The sequence below is a fragment of the Saccopteryx bilineata genome, chromosome 4 (genome assembly GCF_036850765.1).
Source record: "Saccopteryx bilineata isolate mSacBil1 chromosome 4, mSacBil1_pri_phased_curated, whole genome shotgun sequence".
In the NCBI taxonomy this organism is placed as follows: Eukaryota; Metazoa; Chordata; class Mammalia; order Chiroptera; family Emballonuridae; genus Saccopteryx; species Saccopteryx bilineata.
This window is the reverse complement of record NC_089493.1, coordinates 283,352,490-283,373,890: the sequence shown is the minus strand read 5'-3', so window position 1 is coordinate 283,373,890 and position 21,401 is coordinate 283,352,490. Positions and strand designations below refer to the sequence as shown.

At 43.1% G+C, this 21,401-nt stretch overlaps 1 protein-coding gene and 1 non-coding gene across 2 annotated transcripts in view; both read left to right on the top strand.

Annotated features, from left to right (window-relative positions):
- Positions 1 to 21,401, top strand: part of RBFOX1 (RNA binding fox-1 homolog 1) — a 1,121,108-nt gene that overhangs the window by 538,494 nt on the left and 561,213 nt on the right. The gene's annotated exons all lie outside the window — the stretch shown is intronic.
- TRNAA-UGC (transfer RNA alanine (anticodon UGC)) lies at positions 2,472 to 2,547 on the top strand. Its single transcript has one exon. It is a non-coding gene; the product is annotated as a tRNA-Ala (tRNA).

Below are 21,401 nucleotides of genomic sequence, written 5' to 3'. Positions count from 1 at the left end.
GGCCACAGAGCCATCCCTAGCGCCCAGGCCATCTTTGCTCCAATGGAGCCTTAGCTGTGGGAGGGGAAGAGAGAGACAGAGAAGAAGGAGAGGGGGAGGGATGGAGAAGCAGATGGGCGCCTCTCCTGTGTACCCTGGCCGGGAATCAAACCCGGGACTTCTGCACGCCAGGCCGATGCTCTACCACTGAGCCAACCGGCCAGGGCATGGTTAAGTTTTTATCAGTGAGGTGGAGTTGCATGTTCTCTCACACTTGGCTGTTCCCTTTCTGTTCCTCTACACTGTGAGTCCTTTCCCATAAGGAAGTGTCCTGAGCCTTGTCTATATCTGGATGCCACGATACACAGCAGGAGGGAGCTCACCAAATGTTTACCAACGATCATCATGTTTATAAGATCTCAGTGCATCACTAAAGAATTAGAAATTGGTTTTTGTTTTTTATAATTTACTTATTTGCTTAAAAACAGTTGCTGGAAGTTTCCAATGTGTCAGATATTGTGTGTGCTGAGGATTGAGGATACAGGGAACATGATATTGTCCTAATTCTCACGGAGGTTATGTGGAGTTGAGGAGACTGAGAAAACAAAACACTGCAAGACAAAGCAACAGTGGTAAGGACAAACAGAGACAGGCTCTCAAGGCAGGTGAGTGCAGGTCGGCAAGCCATTCATTGGGACTCTCAGTGTCCCAGAGCCAGGCTCCTGGCACTTTCTCCAAAAGTGACCGAGGTGGCCACTGGTGGCTCCAAGCTGATGTGCACTGTGGTAGCCGCCCCAGGGTACCAACCACACTCAGCCAAGTAGTCGTGGGTCCTGAGAAAGTTGAGGCCAATTCTCTGGCACCTGAATTGGGTCACCTGCATATTCCCGAAACAATCGCTGAGACTTAACCTCCAAATCTGGATAAAATGCTCAATGTTTGGCATTCTGAGAGTAGGCTCCGTCCCCCAGAAAACATGAACTGAGAGTGGAGGAGAAGTAGTTTCCCAGGAAGTAGGAAGGACGGGTTCCGGGAGGGAGGAACGGACACCGGTCAGGTACAGACAGCCGATGCCCACTGTGCACATAAACGCGCATTGTAATCACAGTCTGTAGTGGGGTCTCAGTCGGAAAGGAAAGGGGCGCTTGGGTGGCATGTCAGGAATGGTCACACAGGGAGGGTTATTCTAAGAAGTGATTCCTCAGCTGGGACCTGTGGGTTAGAGACTGCTCCTGGGCAGCCAGGTGCTAAGTGGAGGTGGTGGGGAGAAAGACACTGTGTACAAGGATGTCCCGGAAAGCTGGCTGGCCACTGTGAGGTGGATGAGGGGGCACGGCCAGAGGGAGAGTTCCCAGGTGGCAGGCACCACACCCCGTGGGGTTAGAGGCTCACTGCATTGGCCCAGCATCACAGACCATGTCTGTCATGGGACACCCTGGAATTAAAGCGAGGGGAGGGAGACCCTCCAGGGAGTGGGGGAGAAATCTGAGGGAGTAAGCCTTTTTTTTTTTTTTTTTTCTATTTTCATTGAGCAGTTTACAGAACCGAGTTATCATTTGTCTCCTCGGATTATAAGCACGACTCTATAGGCTGCAAATGACCAAATTCCACCCGATTTGACTCTGCGACCACTCTTAAGAGGCAAGTGCACACATGCACTAAACCGGCCGCCTCTCTGCACCCGGCTCTGATTTCTATTTTCCAAGGAACCTGCTCCTCAGACCTCTGCAGTGACTCCTTCGCGTCTGCTGAGTCAGCAGGCTTCTGCTTGTGCGCGTTTACCAAAAAACCTCGGCGGGGGGGGGGGGGGGTAAACTAAAAAAAAAAACTAAAATAAAATAAAAAGAGAAATGTGAAATATATAGAAAGTCTGCGGCCCCCCGCAGAGCTGGTGGGAAAGGTTCTGGGAAGGCCCAGGACATCACAGAGCTTTGCACAATGGCCTGCTCTGTCTGGTACACAGAGCACTCCTGGTGGCGATCGGAAACACGGACCCGTTTAATAATAGCAAGTGTTGTTAGGCACTTCAAGCATCTTCAAGGGCATTTGACTCAAATGAGCTCAGTGATGGAGAATTCAAGTAAAAGAGAGTGTTGTTAATGTGCTAAATGAGAGGGCTAATCAAAGAGGCCAGGGCTCTACAGGAGAGCAGGAACACAATTAGTTAATGGAGACTGAGTGTAAGACAGGAGGGAGGGGGTTGGGTGGTGGGTTTTTTTTTTTTTTTCATATGCATGATAGCTTTGCATTTTTCCCAAAACCTTAACTATTTTAAACCAATGAAAGAAGCAAACATTCTTATGCCTTTTTTTATTTGTAAAATTAAGCCGAAGGCAGCATACTTTACATTATAAAGTATAAAGTATAAAAAAAAACTCATACACACACTCACATAGGCACTCCTAAACAGCCACTTATGAGGATATAGGATATTATAAGGGTTAAGATTATAGACTGCAGTGAGGCAGAACTGTGTTCAAAATCAGGCCCAGGCCCTGGCCGGTTGGCTCAGCGGTAGAGCGTCGGCCTTGCGTGTGGGGGACCTGGGTTCGATTCCCGGCCAGGGCACATAAGAGAGGCGCCCATTTGCTTCTCCACCCCCACCCCCTCCTTCCTCTCTGTCTCTTTCTTCCCCTCCCGCAGCCGAGGCTCCATTGGAGCAAGGATGGCCCGGGCACTGGGGATGGCTCCTTGGCCTCTGCCCCAGGTGCTAGAGTGGCTCTGGTCATGGCAGAGCGATGCCCCGGAGGGGCAGAGCATCGCCCCCTGGTGGGCAGAACGTCGCCCCTGGTGGGCGTGCCAGGTGGATCCCGGTCGGGGCATGCGGGAGTCTATCTGACTGTCTCTCCCCGTTTCCAGCTTCAGAAAAGAAAAAAAAAAAAATCAGGCCCACCCACCCTGCTCTGCATGGAACGCTCAGTTTTTTCATCTTTGAAGTAGGGCTAAGAGTAGTGCCTCAGGTTGCCAGCTGGCTGGTATTGAGCCAGACGGTCCAGTGGTCTTGCAGGCGGCTCATAGCTTCCAGCCTTTCTCATGAGTTGCCGCCTCCTTCCGGTTGGTCAGTGTCCAAACTGGACCGCTTGTTAAATATTTTGACCGCCACCCTTGCTCAGTTCTCACTAAAGGTCGTGTTGAAGAGCAAATGCCATAAAGTAGGAAAAGTACCTAAAATCACACACGGCAGGAGGTAGGCATTAGGGGAAAGTTAGCTATGACCACTGTTACCATCATGACTATCACCAAGTCATACAAAGATCATCTTGTGCACACGTGTTTGTACAGAACGAGGGAGGCTGTGCACAGGGCACCACCACCCAGCTGCCGCTCGGTAGGAGGTTCAAAAGGCATGGAGTTAGGAGCGGGCCGGTTGTGGGTTCAAGCTCATTGTGTACCAGGTGCTCACTGTGCGATCTTGGACGCTTCTCTTGCCCCTGTTTATTATGGGGATAATCCAGGAAGGCATGTGGAGGAAAAGATAGGATGGTTTTGAACGCCTCGGTCAGAGCTCTTTGCTGAAATATCAGACTGTATGCTTTTACCCTCCCCCCCCCCCCAATTGCTAAATAAAATTACTAAATGAAACTCTCGGCGGAAGGGGCAAAAAAACTGCAGAGAGGGGTAAAGGGTACAAAAATAAACGATAAAAGCAGGTATTAAATTTGGGCCCTGGTATCAGTGTCCTGAAAAATGAATAGTAAAAAATATCTCATAAAGAGGGCATTCTTTTTATAAAGAATAACGACTACTTTTTCTTTTACTAAAATAAAATTAATAAATGGAGAGGATAAAAACTTGGAAACAGGGAATAGGAATATTAATCCCTTCCAACATGTCATTCCTTACTGTTAAAATTTTGATATATTTCTTTATCTTTTTGAATATCAGTATATTTGAATCTACTTGGATGTCCTTTTCCCTCAAAATTAGAATTATGCTGACAATATTTTTATGCACATTATTTTAGAAACATTTTTTAGATTACTATTTTTTTTTGAAAATAGTTTTTAGAGCATTATCATTTTTTAGCATTTGAATATGCCATAATTTCCTTATCCATTATCTTATTGTTGGATGCTAGGTTGCTGTTTATTTTTTAAACATAGCTCATGATAGATATTCATTAAATAAGCAATAGCAACTTAACACATACCAAGTGGGCCAAGGAGAGTGGGCAAACAATTCGGACAGAAAACGTCCAATAGACACAAAACTAGGACATTATGTTCATCCTCCCCAATGCCGAATAAATTCAAATGAAAACAAATGTTTTGTCAAACTGGAAGCAATTGTTAAAAGGCTAATATACTGAGTCCCTGGCAGAGTTTGAGAATACTAATTCTCATGCATTTTTTTGGTGCGAGTCGAGACTGCTACATATTTTTAGAGGTTTGTGTGCAAGCTTAAGGTATTTTCTTTTTAAAGAGAGTTTTGCACGTTGTGCCATAACAAAGGATTATTTCCCAAGGAAACAATCAGAAACACAAGAAATAAAATCATGGGTGAGGATATAGGATACTAAGTTACTAAATGTTTTCTCAGGTTTTCATTTGCAAGAAAATGAAAGCCAATAAGATTATGATACAGTCGTTTTTAAAGAATAAATGATGCTTTCAGTTGTGTACCCAGAGCAGGACCATCAGAGCTGCACCTGCAGACATTCCTCAGCCTGGACAGGGCCCATTCCATGGCTGGGAATGTATTCTTTCTGCATGGACGTGGCACAGACAAAAGCTTAGTCACTACTCCGCCAGCTCTTCTTTAGCTTAGAGAAATCTATGTTCTGTCATTGTGCTTGGAGACTGTACTATTCATTGATGGCGAGGGGATTTGGGGAAATTTTTACTTCTCGTATGTGATGGCAGGAAATGTCTCGGTTACATTCCAAGGTGTTGCCAGTAGCGCGCTTAGAATATAGCAGTGTGTGTCCGAGTGACTTAAGAGAATTCTGTGTGGAAGAAGCTTAGGGAGAGAAACGATGTACTCAAGTTCATACAGTCTATAGTGGTGGTCCCCAACCTTTTTTGGGCCACGGACCGATTTAATGTCAGAAAATATAATATTTTCACGGACTGGCCTTTAGGGTGGGACAGATAAATGTATCACGTGACCGAGACAAGCGTCAAGAGTAAGTCTTAGAAGGATGTAACAGAGGGAATCTGGTCATTTAAAAAAAATAAAACATCGTTCAGACTTAAATATAAATAAAATGGAAATAATGTAAGTTATTTATTCTTTCTCTGTGGACCGGTACCAAATGGCCCATGGACTGGTACTGGTCCGCGGCCCGTGGGTTGGGGACCCCTGGCCTAAAGCATGGCAGTCTACATGTGGAAAAGTGACACTTTTTGCTAAGCTCGTGTGGCAGTTTTTAAGACTCAGGTGAAAGTTTATTATAACGTTATTAGAAGATGCTTTTTGTGGGAACAAGGCTCTAAGATATATAGAGTAGGTATTGAACATATGAGTTATTTTTTTTTAAGTGTTTGGTACCAAAGACAAAATACAGGTTCTTTTTTCAAACCTGTCCCTGTCACTTTCCCTGTCCCAGCCCCTCTTGATGTTATAAATTAGCCATATTTCCCCATGTATAAGATGCACCCTTTTCCGAAAAATTTCGGGTCTGAAAACTAGGCGTGTCTTATACAGTGGCTGAAGATCTTTTTATTTGCATTTCCCACTTTTTTGCACTTGTATGAATTTTTGATGAATAAAACTTAAGTTCAATAATTTTATGTAACATATATATATATATTTTTTTTAATTTCGGGCCCCAAATTTAAGGTGTGTCTTATACATGGAGTAATTCTCAGCCATCAAAAAGCTGGAGTTGCTGACTTCTACACCAGCCATTTAGCTGCGGCTTGTCTGCATCCCAGGTCTGGAGATTGTACCGTTGGCGCAGTGCTCCAGGACATCGATGCAAGGATGAAATCCAGTCTGGGCTCCCCTCACCCAACCATGGGCCGCAGCCATTTTCTTGGCGCAAAGATCACATAAGTGGCCAATTCTGGCACCCATGTTGGGCTGGTCCAGCCTGGAGGAGGCGTCCTTTTTTCTAACTCACAACAACACAGCACAGGCAGGCAAAGTCCTGCCTGAGTCAGCTTCTTTGCTTTTCAAAAAGGAACGCCCTTCTCACTGTTGATCATTGAGTCCCAGGTCAACTGCGTTTGCAGGGGCTTTCCTCACGAGGATTCAGACTTGAGTAGGCAGACGATAATGTCTGCCTTGGCTCTAACTGTGTACGGGAACTCTATTCCGCATATATTCACAGACTATTGTGTCCTCTTTGCCTCTGTGTGAAGAGGGATCTGATATTGAGCCTAAGTCCTACCCAGAACCTTAGAACTGTCTCTGGTGAAGTGTTACAACAGTAGCCTTCCAGCATTTATTTTTTTAGATGTCGTCACAGAATTTAAAGGAAGAATAAAACATGCAAGATATTTATGAATCATGAGATTTAATAGAGACTACAGTAGATCTTATTATTGATGTGCTTACTGCTTCATTAAATTTCCCTTAAGGTTTGTGGCATGGATATGGATCATTTGCAATAATAATTATGCAGTGATCGATTGATTGGGTCTGACATTGCACTTGTCACCTTGAAATGCAAAATCCATCTATTTTCAACAGTGTGAACATTTCTCGCTAATCTTGCACACCAGCATGTATGAGTTTATTTCATGGAGAAAGTACAATTTATAAAGTTTGGAGACTTAAACATTAACCTTTTGCTAAAAAATGAAGTATCACTTGTCATTTTACAAAGAATTGAAAATCATCCAACCAGCAATTTTTTTGAGATGAGAAAAACACAGTCTAATTTCAAGAAAACTTTTCAAAGCAGAAATGCATGTCCTGCCATTGAGTGCTACAAGGAACTGTGATATTGGACTTGGCTCAGCCTTTACATGGAGCCTGATACAGTTGCAAGTTTGAGCTTAACTCTGCCTGTGTGTGTACAAACACACACACACACGTGCCCACACCCATTTATTTATCTCTACCCATCATTTATTTATTTCCATACCTCACTCTCTGGTGGTCTCTGCATCTAAAATTAATAATGCAAATTCCGTTTCTGAAAAATGTGGGTTCTTTCCAAGCCTTCTGCACAAGATAGTACAGTATGTTATACCATTTGAGGATTCACATATTTCTGTCTTTCCAAGTTGTGATTTTTTTAAAGAGGAGTTGTGATTTTTTTTTAAAGAGGATATTTTCTAAAAAGGAGATGAAAAACCAGTGAGCTCATTTCCCTGCATTTGTATCAACTTTGACTTTAGAACTTAACTGTCTTGAGTTTGTGACATGCCCATCCTCAAGTCATTTTAACAAGTGCGTAATCACTTAGAGAGTTACTTATGAAGGGCGAGGCATTGGGCCTGATGCTAGGGATAAAGCAGCAGATGAAGCTGACACGGCCCTTTTCCACAGGGACCTGGAAGGCTAACGAGGAAGCATGCCCATCCTCAGCCATGCTGACTTTAGAAACGCAATATAATGATGAGTGTCCTGGGGATTCTCAACATACCGCTAAGTGAAGCAGAGGCAGATGGAAAGAAAAGTAGATAATAAGGTCCCATTTGAGATATGTTAGAAATAATAACAATATGAAGGAAGGTATCATCATGGTCCCCACTATACGTATTATGATGATGAGAACTAGAGAGGTTAAAAGTTCCTAAAAATGCATGAACAAAACTGTGGCTGAGAGACAGATTTTGAAACCAGAAAGTCAAGTCGATGGAAGTTATGTTTTGCAACAATTCATTTCTAAAAGTGTGGATAGGCTGACCTGTGGTGATGTCGTGGATGAAATGTCCACCTGGAATGCTGAGGTCACCGGTTTGAAACTTCAGGCTTGCTGGGTTGAGGCACATGTGTGAAACAACCACAGTGAGTTGTTGCCGCCTGCTCCCGCCCCATCTCCTTTCTCTAAAAATCAATACATTTAAAATAAAAGTGTGGATATACACCAAGATGAAAAGAGTAGTTGGTATGGCTGATGGCTGTTTTGGCCTACTGTCTCTCTGAAGTTTCTAATTATTTGTTTTATGCATATGAGATAGGTACATGCTAAAAATAATTCAAAGAAATATAAATAAATGAATGAATATGCCTTCTATAAAACACACTAAGCAGCGAGAACAGTGGTATCAGAATGTGTACGAAAACGCCTTCCAGGTGCCGGACAATAATTGAGAAATCGTCAGTCCCTGTGACCTAAAATGCATGTAACTCTAAAGCCGTGAGGAACTACCAGTACCTCATGACACTATTCGCCAAAGCTCTTCACAAGAGTAAGGGCACTCACACAGCTGTTCCTGTGTGCTGACCTAAGCCTTTCTTCCAAACACGCACAGACACTTAGAAGCTGCCAACCATCTGCTGGTTAGGACAACTTTGACCCTATTATATAACAACAACAAGACTAAAAACAGACTTTATTAAACCTTCCTCTTGTTTCTTCACATATAAAAGCTAAAATCATCTGTGAAACAAAGCAATTCCACATGACAGCATAGCAATTTTAGAATATACATGTATATATGTGTGTGTGTGTCCTAATTTATATATAATTTATAAGGCCAAGTTAAATAATAAAAATAACATTTATGTCTTGAATGTCAGGTGCTATATTGACTACTCCGCATTGTTAACCTCTCAACTCTTTTCCTGCTCCCCTTCCACACCCTCCAGTGGAATTGAAGGTATACCACACACAGGTCCAGTGGCTCTTGTGGCTTCTCCCAGGATATAATCAGGGTAGTTCGAAAAAGCTTCTGAATGAATCGGGTGCTCCGCCTTCACCCCATCGGGAGATGATTAACCTCTGATTAGGATAGGCTGCCCCAATCCTAAAGTAATGGGGAACTGTATCTACGTCACGCTGGGGGAAAGTGAGATTTAGACAAATAAAGTAACTTGATCAAGATCCCACTTGCCTGGCTACAAAATTAATGCTGAACGTGGGACAAGAATTTTGGGCAGCTGTAGCCAAGTCTGGACCTCTGACTCCTAGCACTGACTCTTGAGGGTGGATATTTAAGCTAAATATCAAACCAGAAGACAAGTGTGTTTCATGTCCGTTACATGGCCATGGTCAATGGAGATGAACTCAGTAAACCAACTGAATCTAAAACTCACTTCCTTCGGCCACATGCTCTTTCATTAAGTATCTCTCTGTCTTCTTTCAGGTGAGTGGCAAAAATAACCAACTCGAACGGGCTTAAAAAAATCTCACATAGAGAATTTGTTGGCATACAAAATAGAAGAAACCCAAGGGTAGATTTCAGACATAGTTGCACACAGAAATACAGATAGTATTCCCAGAACTCAACAATCTCTCACTCGTTCTGTCTTTTCTTCCTTCATCTATGTTTTGTTTTTGTTTTTAATGTAAGCTTAGTCACAGACAAGGCCTTCTTCCTGGTGGCCACCAGCAGCTCTAAGCTCATCTTCTTTTAGCTAAGCACCTTCAACTGAAAGGCAGTGTCTTTAAATTTAAGCAGAAAGTCCCAGGATTGCCTCCCTTGGGTTCAGCTTAGGGTGTGGTCCATCTGTTTAACCAATCACATTGATCCAGTAGTAGTATATATATATGGTGATTGGCCAGACCTGAGTCACATGGCCACCCAAGGGGGCCAGAGCTTTTATCTCCTCCTCTACAACCGTTTGTTTTGAGAATGGAGTAGTTGTGGATCTGCCGAAGACATGTGGAGGTAGGCAGTTGGTACTAGGCAAAAGCAGTCATGGCATGCCTAGTCTTGATCTTTGCTAGTGACAGCTCCCTGCAACATCTCTGCCTAGTGACATTGCTCACAACACTAATCTCTGATAGTCACGGAACTGAGAGAAAGTTCTAAGGCATTCAGAATTATTTAGTATTCTCTAATTATGTTCCTTCTTACTCCTTTTTAAATTAAACTTATTTTTAATTGAAGTGTTGATATACAATCTTATATTGGTTGCATTAGTTGAAACTCCTTGGCTGAAGACCTGTCACAGCACAATGAACTATTAAGAATGTGTGTGTGTGTGTGTGTGTGTGTGTGTGTGTGTGTGTGTACACATGTGCAGGTGTGGGTGAGTTTCGATCTCTGGACAGAGAACTCTCTTATTTGTCTTGGGTTTCTTAAAATGGGCAGCTTTGGCTAATTCCATGGTTAGGTTAGTTGAGAATTGGCAAATGCTGGAATCAGACTGAAAAATATTTGATAATTCTACTTTGTTCTCTTTATATTTCTGGTGATAAAGCCAACAAAAGAACAGACACCTGGGTGATTTGCCGTGATGAACTGAAGTCTTTGGAAGCCCTTATAATTCATGACTTACCTCTTGCCTTTTTGCTTAAATGTTTGGGTTTTTATGTGCTCCGAGACTTTTTCTTTTGGAAATCAGTTTGTTTCAAGGCCCTGGTATAATAATAATTATTTGGTTTTTGGTGTATTGATTTCACTTAATTCAGCAAACATTTATTGAAAACCTACTATGCTATGTGTGGGGCCCATGCAAGGCCCTTGAGATATGAATTCATAACATACTTCCTGTCCCCAGGAAGCACCAAATTTATTAAGGTGAATTCGGTAGGGAGTGATCTGAGCAGATGCTCCAAAAGGTGTCTGATGAATAATTCAAACAGATACACAAGCAAATGAAAGAGAATGCTACTGAATTAATTAAACCCGTCTGTCTCATGCACCAGGCAGTCTTCTTAGCGGTGGGCATGCCACAGTGAAAAGATGGTCAAGACCGCTGATGACACGAAGCTTGCATAACAGTGTAAGAGACAGACAGTAACCAGGCAAACCAAACAAATGAATGCATGGTGACAGCCTTGGTAAGTGCTCTGAAGGACATAAATGGGATTTAGAGGTACAGCAATCAGGAAAGGCCTCTTGGAGGAGGTGACAGTTAAGCTGACTAGTCCATGCAAAGAGCCAATGGAAAAACATTCTAGGCAACAGGAGCAGGAAGCGCCGAGTGTCCGTGGAGGGAAGAGATGGCTAGGTTCAACCTTCCAGTGGCTGGAGGGTAAGTAAGCACGAGGGAGAGTGGCACAGGGTGACGTTGGAGAGCGAGGTGGGGGCCTTTTGTCAGGGACTGAGAAGGTAGACAGTGTATGTGTAAAAGCATAGCACATTCTGCAGTCGTTGTCAGCTCAGAAATGGCTGGGAAGGGGGCCGCTCCAGGGTGAGAACTAGACCTCACTGTAGAACTTCTTGATTCTCATGCACTATCTCGTTCAAGAGAGTTTATTTTTTTAACTGAGTACTAATGAATACATAATGAGCAGCACATATTTAAAGTGTGCACTTTGATAAGATTTGATATGTGTACACACCTGAGAAGCAATCACGACAGTCAAGACAATGAACATCTTCAACTCCCCAAACTTTCACTGGTTTCGTCCTGTTTCTCTGTCATCTCTCTTTCCAGCCCCCCCCCACCTTCCCCAAGGCAACCGCTCATGTGCTTTCTGTCTCTATACATTAATTTGCCTTTTCTAGAATTTTATATAAATGGAATCATGGAGTAGGCGGGGTTTCTTTTTATAGCCACCCAGCCTACACGGGATTAAAGCCTTCTAATCTTTTTTCCATATGTCTTTTGTGCCTGAAAAGAATCTTAAAAGTCACTTAGCAGCAACCTCTTTTTCTGTACTGGCGGCCCAGCATATGTGTTTGGTTGACTCTTAGGGATTGAGGGATTTTTTTTCTGACTTAAAAATATAGGGAGCCCTTCCTCTTTTCTTCTCTCCATTATGATTTTGGAATATGTAGTTGACCTTAGAAAAGGTGAAGGGGGCTGAGAATGACAGAAGGTCGTGCCGATGGGGAAAGTGATGAAGGAAAGAACCAAGGTGACCAACCATGCTGCTTATATTTTCTGGTCCTGGAAATAGATGGGGGGTGGGATGACCCACTTTCAGCTAATGAAATAAAACGAAATAGATAGCACTAACATGGGGCTCAACATAATGCAATCTCTGATGATTCAGAACAGTGTTGGGGTCCTCACGCACATCAGCTCTGGACTCGGAAGCACAGAGAAGAGGCATTAGAGGCGTGTTCGGGGGACACATGAGCACTTACTCAGATACGCTCATTGTCCCCGCCAGTCACAATAAGGAGCTTCTTCATTTGTATCTGATTTATGTACAATTTGTTCTTTGGTTGCTTCCTAAAGAATGTGAGAGCATTCACGAGACACAGAACAGTGTGACATATGCCTCTTATTTGTGAAACTCGACAGAGGCTGGATATAAAATTTGTTCATCCATTTCTTTATCTGGCAAGAACTTATTAAGCACCTACTTATCCCCAAGACGTTGTTCTAGGTACTTACAGGCACACCTCAGTTCGTCACGGGTTCTGTTCCAGATGACCGTGATAAAGTGAAAGTCACAAGAAAGCAAGTCACAAAATGTTTTTGGTTTCCAGGTACATATAAAAGTTATGTTTACTCTGTATCCTATTCTACTAAGTGTACAATAGCATTATGTCTAAAAAGTGTACATAACTTAATTAAAAATACTTGATTGCTGGAAAATGCTACCCATCCTCTAAGACTTCAGTTAGTTGTAATTGGGTTTGGTTGAGAGTCTTGCCATAATGTTGATGAAAATGCAGTATTTGTGGCCCTGGCTGGTGGCTCAGTGGATTAGAGCAACAGCCTGGCATATGGACTTCCCAAGTTCGATTCCTAGTCAGAGCACACAGGAGAAATAACCATCTGCTTCTCTCCACCTCCCTCTCCCCTTTCTCTCCCTCTTCCCCTCCCACAGCCAGTGGCTCAATAACTTTGAGTGTGATTTCAGGCTCTGAGGATAGCTCTGTTGGAGTACATCAGCCACAGGTGCTAAAAATAGCTTGGTACTCAAGCATCAGCCCCAGATAGCATTGCCGGGTGGGTTCCAGTTGGGACACATGTGGAAATCTACCTCACTATGTCCCCCCCTCTCATCTAAAATATAAAAATAAAATAAAATAAATAAGAAATATTTTAAAATGTGGTATTTGTAAAGTGTAATAAAAGGAGGTATGTCTGTACTGGGTACATGGTGGAGGAAAAGATAATTACTTCATTTTACATATTTGCCTGTAGGTGGTGTGTGTTTGAGCATGAGTCACTGGGAGTTGTTAAATATATTATTAATAGATTGTAAAATATAAAAGCCAACCAAGTGTATAGGAATTTAAATTAATACCACAGTTTGGCAACAATCATTGCAATTAAAAATGCCCATACTCTTGAATTCTCTAAGCGCTCTATCAGAAATTTATCTCAGAGGGATACTTACCCATGTGCACAGAGATGCATGTGTAACAAACTCATGTAGTCTTCTTTCTTGTGCCTGAATGCTCATCAAGGTAGGGCTGAATAAACAAGCCGGGATACATATTTCTGACTGAATACTGTGCATTAAGGAAAAGAATGAGGTTGATTCATCTGTCCCAACATTGACAAAGTCTGCGATATACAGTTAAGGGGGAATAAAGCCAGATGCACATCGTATGTGTGGTAAGCTTCCACTTGTCAATAGGATGGATGGTGGACCATCTATGTGCTGCATAAAGAAACACCAGACATTGTTAACTTTTGAAAAGTTATTCCTAGTCAGGGGAGCTGGGATGGGCAAAGGGTGACCTCTTTTTAATTATTTTTAAAATTTACAATGTGCCTACATTTGATTTTCAGGTGGTAAAACTAGTTTTAAAAATAGACAAATAGATGAAGTCAGTAAAGGGTGCATGTTGATTTTTCTGATGTTTAGCTTGAGGAGTCTTATAATTATTTCATGCAAAAATCTTGTCAAGTGGCTATTGTCTCTCTCCTCAGTTTTTACCATGCCCGGAAAGAAACAAACAGAAGGGGGTATTCCTGAAAACATGCCCTCTCATCAGATTTCCCTACTGCCAATGAAATGAATGATTCATTCACTCCTTCTCAGAAGCCTAAAGCAGCATGCAGCCCTGAAGGAAGGTGATGCCCCCAGGTGGATACCTCTTCTATGGGAGGCAATGCTTCTTTGGGCCACTGAGGGTGGCCATCTGTGAACCAGGTAGGGGTAAGATGACTCAGCTCAAAAGAGAAGAGCCTCTGTGATTGAAGGCTAGAAAAGGTGGTGGTAGAAAGTCTCAGAACCCAAAGATCTTGAGCCCAGACTTAGGAGAAGGGACCAAAAGAATAGAGACAGTCAGGGTTGCAGGTTCAATCCCCAGTCGGGGCACATAGAGCATAGAGGAGTCAACCAATGAGCGCGTGAATAGGTGGAACAACAAATTGATATTTCTCTCTCTCTCTCCTTCTCTATCTCTCTTCTTCTCTTTCTAAAATCAATTTCAAAAAGTAAAAATACCAGTAGACTCAAGGAGTGAGTTAAGAAGAAGGCTCAATTCAAACAGAAAGAAAAGATTGAGGCGAGTCCCTTGGGCAGTTGTATCCAACTCTCCGTCCATTCATTTATTCATTTAACAAGTTACGAATTGATACTTTCTTCCCTACGTGCTCAGCATGTGATGGGGATCACTGAGACCAAATCATTGCCTTCATCAAACTGTTCATTTCATGCCACGTGTCAAACAATTTCGCAGGCAAAAATGTAGAATTGTAAACTGTGCTAAGGATTATTGAGGAAATGCGGAGAGTAAAACAGATGTCTCTGATCATGTCACAGAGCAGAGGAATTTCTCATTCACCTGGATATTTAGAAACCTGCTACTATTAATAATTAATGACACCATTTCCTCTCTACAGCTGAGGACGCAAAAGGGCAGACAAATGAAGCTGCTTACCCATCACAGCAAGTTTGAATGGAGTCAAGGTTTGAACAGATGAACTCCAGGCTAAGGCTTAAAGGGAGACTGAGCATGCACACACAGTTGGTTATTTTAGCTGTAAAACTCAGGCCCTTCATCAGCTCTGCGATTAACAGTGAGCAGAGAGAGAGAGAGAGAGAGAGAGAGAGAGAGAGATCTAGACACAAGGACTGGGCTAGCTGCTCAGTGACATGTGCAGTATTAATTTGGGACATGAAGAACCCTAAACGATATCTACTCCCCATAGTTAAATGAGGCAGGCAGAGGCCAGACAGAGACTGGTATTAAGAGTCTAGACACAAGGCTTAGGATGTTTTTATCATTGTAAAAGTAATGTGACAGAGTGAGAGTGTCAGGAAGAAAATCAGTGACTGAAGTCTGGAATGTCTACCTGCATTTCTTCCGGGTCCCCAAGCAGCAACGAGTGGTGAAAAACCTGGTGTTTATTCCCCGGGGGCCCTGGCGATAAAAAACTAGGGTGGACGTGGGTGGACAGCAAAGTATCGACGTGCCCCCCTGAAATGGGGGGATTGTCCACTATTTCTAGGGGGAGGGCCTTCATTTTTTTCCTCATTGTCCCAGAAGGGCAAAGGTGCAAACCCTGGTTATGAAAAAGAACGGCTCTTTTTCCAAACGCCGCAAAACTGCAGTTTCCCTATCTTGAGACATTTGGCAAACCTCATTTTTTTTCTACAGATGTTTTTGGACATAAATTGATGATTTCAAGAAGCAAATAGAATATTCCGCAACGCTTGGTATTAAAGGAGTTCAATGTGATCGGATGGGGCTTTGTCAAACTGAAGCGTTTGAATTAACTTACATTGTAAAAAGTGAAAGCATAAAGCTTTGCTTTTCTTCTTGGCTAATCAATGAAGATTAATATTCCATGGGAATCTGATTTTGCAGACGGAGTCGAACTGCACTATTTTCCCGACCGTTTTGACTTCATAGTAAATAAATCATTTTTATTATTACTGTATGAATTTACTCCGCTCTTTTAATAGCCTTAGTAAGAATAATGCTTCCTTTGATTATATTACATTTTTAAATGTGTGCTGTGTGTAATACAATTCTGCCGCTGGGGGGTGGGGGGTGGGGGAAAGTGAGGGGTAGAAGCATTGCTGAATATGACAGCTTCCCCAGCTTGTCCCCTGTGTTTTCAACCAGATGGAGCCATGTCTGGCTTTCCTGAGAGTTTTAGGAGAAAATTACTAAATATTTGCTTGGATAAAAATGGTTCCTTGCCTGTGCCTCCTATAAGACTCTTTTTCTATTGGGGAAGATTAGGTTAATCTGAAAGGACTTGGTCTCTATAAAACTACAATTCTGGTTGTTATTTTGTACCTTTTTATCTTCAAGGTGCTGGCAAATTTATTTGATTTTCTTTCCCCCAAAGGAGGGAAATCAAGTTTATAATTCCAGGGCTAACATCCGCATGTATACATTGATCAGCCAAATTGAAAAGCCGCCCGACGGTCGGCTTCGCCTGGCCTGCGAGCGAGCGCTCTCATTCACAATTGATAAACTGACTTCTCGCCTCTGTGCTCGGAGGTTTAACCCTTCAAGGACAGAGAGCACCTGACCCGTACATATTGTTACTTCGTATGAGGCAAGAGAAGAAGAGAGAGAGGGAGGGAACCAGCCAAGGGGGAGAGAGAGGCAAAAAAAGAGAGACAGATTTCATTAGGGACAAAAATATAGCACGATTTTATACGTTACACCAAATCTTAAATTATTAAAGTTCTGATGGGAAGAAGAATCAGAATCACCCAAACTTTCCCTCTCTGCCTGTATGTGCCATTTGTCTTGGACGCGGCCAAGAAATCAATTCTCTTATTTTGTCCATCAAGGTGTTCTCATGTTCAGAAACTTTAAAAGCTCCACACACACTGTTGCGGGAGATATATATATATATATATATATATATATATATATATATATATATATATGCTTAAGTCTGAAAATTGAAGGTTCTTTTAAATCGAGCCTCAGGGGTCAAGTCTGTGCACCTGTGTGTGTGGACGCAGGAGTCTCTGTACTGAGCTCCTGGGACCTTGATTCAGTAGGTCAGGTTTCAGCTTCGTTTCCGCAGTTCGTTAGTTGCGCGACCAAATTCTGTCACCTTTTCTAGGTCTCTGTCGCAATATAGGCATAGAAATAATAGAAATGATGGTGATGATAGCCATGGGACCCGATGCTGATGTTTTGGGAAACAAATCAAACCCCTAGCGCAGGGGTTCCCCAAACTACGGCCCGCGGGCCGCATGCGGCCCCCTGAGGCCATTTATCCGGCCCCCCGCCGCACTTCCGGAAGGGGCACCTCTTTCATTGGTGGTCAGTGAGAGGAGCACATTGACCATCCCATTAGCCAAAAGCAGGCCCATAGTTCCCACTGAAATACTGGTCAGTTTGTTGATTTAAATTTACTTGTTCTTTATTTTAAATATTGTATTTGTTCCCGTTTTGGTTTTTTTACTTTAAAATAAGATATGTGCAGTGAGCATAGGGATTTGTTCATAGTTTTTTTTATAGTCTGGCCCTCCAACGGTCTGAGGGACAGTGAACTGGCCCCCTGTGTAAAAAGTTTGGGGACCCCTGCCCTAGAGTATACCTTCTGGTGAGTGCTTCAATTCTCCTAGAATCACCAACACACTGCTATTGTGACAAGGGGCAATCACACCCGTTCATGCCAGTGCAGGGAAGGCTTGAAGAGCCTGACCAAATGGACCCTTAAATATATCTACATGTTCTGGGACGTGCCGGACCTCAGCCAATTCAAAATTGAGCTCTCTGGGGAGACCACGAGTCTCAACAGGGTTGATTTAAAGGGAGATTACAAAAACATGGCCCCGATCTTTTTAGAGAAGAGATACTATTCCATAGCCCCCTACCTTTTCTGAACGTTGGTATGTTATTACTATTACTATTATTATTATTACAAAGACAGAGAAACAGAGAGAGGGACAGATAGGGACAGACAGGAAATGAGAGAGATGAGAAGTATAAATTCTTTGTTGTGGCATCTTAATTGTTCATTGATTGCTTTCTCATATGTGCCTTGATGGGGGAGGGGAGTGACAGCAGAGCAAGTGACTCCTTGCTCAAGCCAGTGACCTTGGGATCAAGCCAGTGACGATGGGGTCATGCCTATGATCCCACACTCAAATCAGTGACCCCATACTCAGGCCGGCGACCTTTTTGAACCTGGGTGCTCTGCATCCAGTCCAATGCTCTATCCATTATGCCACTGCCTGGTCAGGCTATTATTAGTTTTAATTAAGTGAGAGGCAGGGAGGCAGAGAGACAGACTCCCACATGCACCTGACTGGGATCCACCTGGCAAACTCCTTACCTGGCTATGCTCTGCCCATCTGGGGCCGTTGCTCTGTTGCTCAGCAACCAAGCTATTTTAGAGCCTGAATAGAGTCCATGGAGCCATCCTCAGTGCGCGAGGCCTAACTTGCTTAAACCAATTGCGCCATGGCTGTGCAAGAGGAAGAGAGAAAGAGAGACAGAAAGGGAGAAGGAAGAGTAGGAGAGGTGGAGAAGCAGATGGTCACTTATCCTGTGTGTCCTGACCGGGAATCAAACCTGGGACATCCACACCCTGGGCTGACGCTCTACCATTGTGCCAACAGGCTCGGGCTGGTGTATTATTTTGCCACATAGTTAGGAGGAAATGACTGTGGCAAAATGTCCAGACAGTAAAGGTGCTTACAAGGCTAATAGTCAAAGCCCTTCTTTTCTTTACCCTTCTACTCCATTCCTCTCCCACTGACAGCATGCTGTTCACATACTATCTTACACACAAACACACACACACACATGTATTAGGTGGCCATCATTTCTTATCTACACATAAATTAGGTGGGAACATGTGACATCGCTGATGTTGCCACTTAGATCTCTAAAAACAACAATGTATTATGCTTCAACTGAATGCCCATCCCATTATGAATGCATAAATGCATATTACTTTAGCCAAGAGGAACATCTAATATAGTCTCTTTTGATTCAGATTTCTTCCATTCAGGAAATACATTTCAGAGATCTCTGCACGGCAGAAGTATAGCTTATTCTGATCTGTGACGGCTACCCAATTCCCTAGGTTATGGCTGTGTCCTCATGTATTTGCATATCTGCCCCCTCATTGATAGAAATGCTATATGACCATCCAAGGACATGCATCTCTATGTGCATGTGTGTATTTTTGTATAGGATATATTTGTAAAAGTAGAAGTCCTGAGCTTCTCAAATAATAAAAAATTGTGCCATTCACATGGGGACTGCTTAGTAAATTTGCACTTATAGGACAAATGGTAAATAAATAATCAGCTTTATGAGCCAAAACACTCTCCCCTAGAATTTGGCAAAATAGTCCCTCACCTCAGACTGAGGCCACCTTAATAAAAATAAAAAAGGGGGGGGGACCCTTTGAATTTTTAACTCTTAATTGTACTTAAAAGACAAGTTTATTTTCAGAGGCAAAGCCTTGCTTATGTGGTGTTCAAAAGTTGCAAGAATTCAAAACGATTAGAAAACTGATGTGTGCATGCGCTTTTATGCGTGTGCGCACGTGCACCTACTATATACACATTTGGGGCATTTTATGTACAAGTTAGCATGAGAAATATGTATCCATGGGGCAGTTGCCCCTTTCCTTTGAGATCCAGGGTCATATCTAACAGCTCTAAATGTCTGCCCTGGAGGGAGGTGCTGGATGACCGTACCCTTTAACAAAGGCACAGAAATGGACCATGCAGTCAGCATCAAAGCATGAGTGAGTGCTAGTCATTTTAAGGAGCACTCAAGCACTGTGAAAATTAGCACTGCTACACTGTTCCAAATGAAAGCGACACCACGGGCCTAATGAGAAACTGAGTACCGTATATTCATCTCCCGTAGCCCGAGATGTTTCTCTTCTGTCGTTTATATGGTTTAGAAACACCTTTTCATGCTTGGCACAGTCTCTCAAGGTTCAGAGGCGTCCCTTTCTTCCCCTGGCTGCGGGGGGTTGGTGAGAGAACAAGTAGCTTCTTCCTTTCGGCCCTCCTCCCTTGCTCGGGGTTTAGCCATACGCACTACCCCGATGCCTGCCTCCCAACGCTTCCTTGTGGGTGATGCATCTACCTCTGTCTTTCTTCGCTATTGTCTTAGGTTTTGGTGCGTTCACTATTGTGGTTTGCACACAGCCAAAGCTGACTGATGAATACCTAAAATCTGGAGAATCGTCTGAGTCCCGAAGGGTCATTGGCTGTGGGGCTGATGCTGGTAGGAACCGGAGTTGGATTTGGAGGTTGCAAATAGGATAAGAATCAGGAGAGTAGAGCAAAGCATTTGCTCAAAATTGTGTATTCCATAATGATCTTCAAATAAATGTCCAGAAAGACGTAATTTCTTTAGCATTTGGGCTGTGCCTTTTATGAAGAGAAAGGGCACACTCACTTCCTTTGTGTTGGTGATGACAAGCTCCAGGTGGGAGCTGGACATTTCCACGTTGATGAATCTTTAGAATGGCCCCCAATCCTTCATGGAAAAAACATTTTTTGAGCCCTAGCTTATGTGCCAGGAATGTTGATCGATACTAGGCATATGACAGTGAAAAAGATGTGAAAAAGTTTAGCTCATCAAACTGAAAATTCTAATAGAAAAGTATACACTAATATTGTCTCAGTTATCTGTTGCTATGTAACAAATTACTCTAAAACTTACCGGCTAGATAAAGCCCTCACTTATGTCATCGTTCCTGTGGTTCAGGAATCTGGGAGCGTCTTTGCTGAGTAGTTTTGACTGGTGTTGGCTGGGACCAATTCACGTCAAGTCTCTACTAAGCAAAGGGTCCGCCTCTGAGTTCTCCTAGGAGGCTGTTGATGAACCTCAGAATGTCTGCTGTCCAGCTCCCTGACACAGACTTCTCTAGAAGGCTGCCTCCTGCTCAGAGTGAGGTGCTCAAGGGAGAGTGAGAGCGGACGCCAAAACAGAAGACACAGTCATTTTATGACTTCATCTTACAAGTGACATCCCATCATTCGTGCTTATTCTCATCATTGGAAATGAGTCAGTTCAGCTCATCCCAAACTGAGGGAGCGCCACCAGGGAGGGGATCCTTGGGGACTATCTTAGACAATTTTTTACCACATTTATTAAAGATCAACCCTGGGAAACACCGAGAAAAGCATCAAACCACAACGATGGTTGTAATGTTGATGACTTAATATTGAAAAAGCTTGGTATTAAGGGTAATGATAATAAAAGCTCGCATTTACTGAGCAACCACTGAGTGCCAAGCACTGTGCTAAACGCTTCCTTCACCCCTTTTCATTCAATCCTCCCACATTACTCTGCCTGTGGGTCCTGTTACACGTGCATCTCACAGACAAGGATACAGATGAGGCATAGGCAGCAGTAATCTCTAAAGTTCCCTTCTGCATGTGATCGGTCCACATTTTGTTCCATTCCCCAACCACATATTAGGTCTACATTCATTTTCACCATCCTTCCTAAATGTCCAGGCTGCGAGAAAACTCAGATAGCTGAGCGACCAAGTCCTCCCCATCCCCACAACTCTGTCTGCCTCTGTAAGCCTAGAGGTAA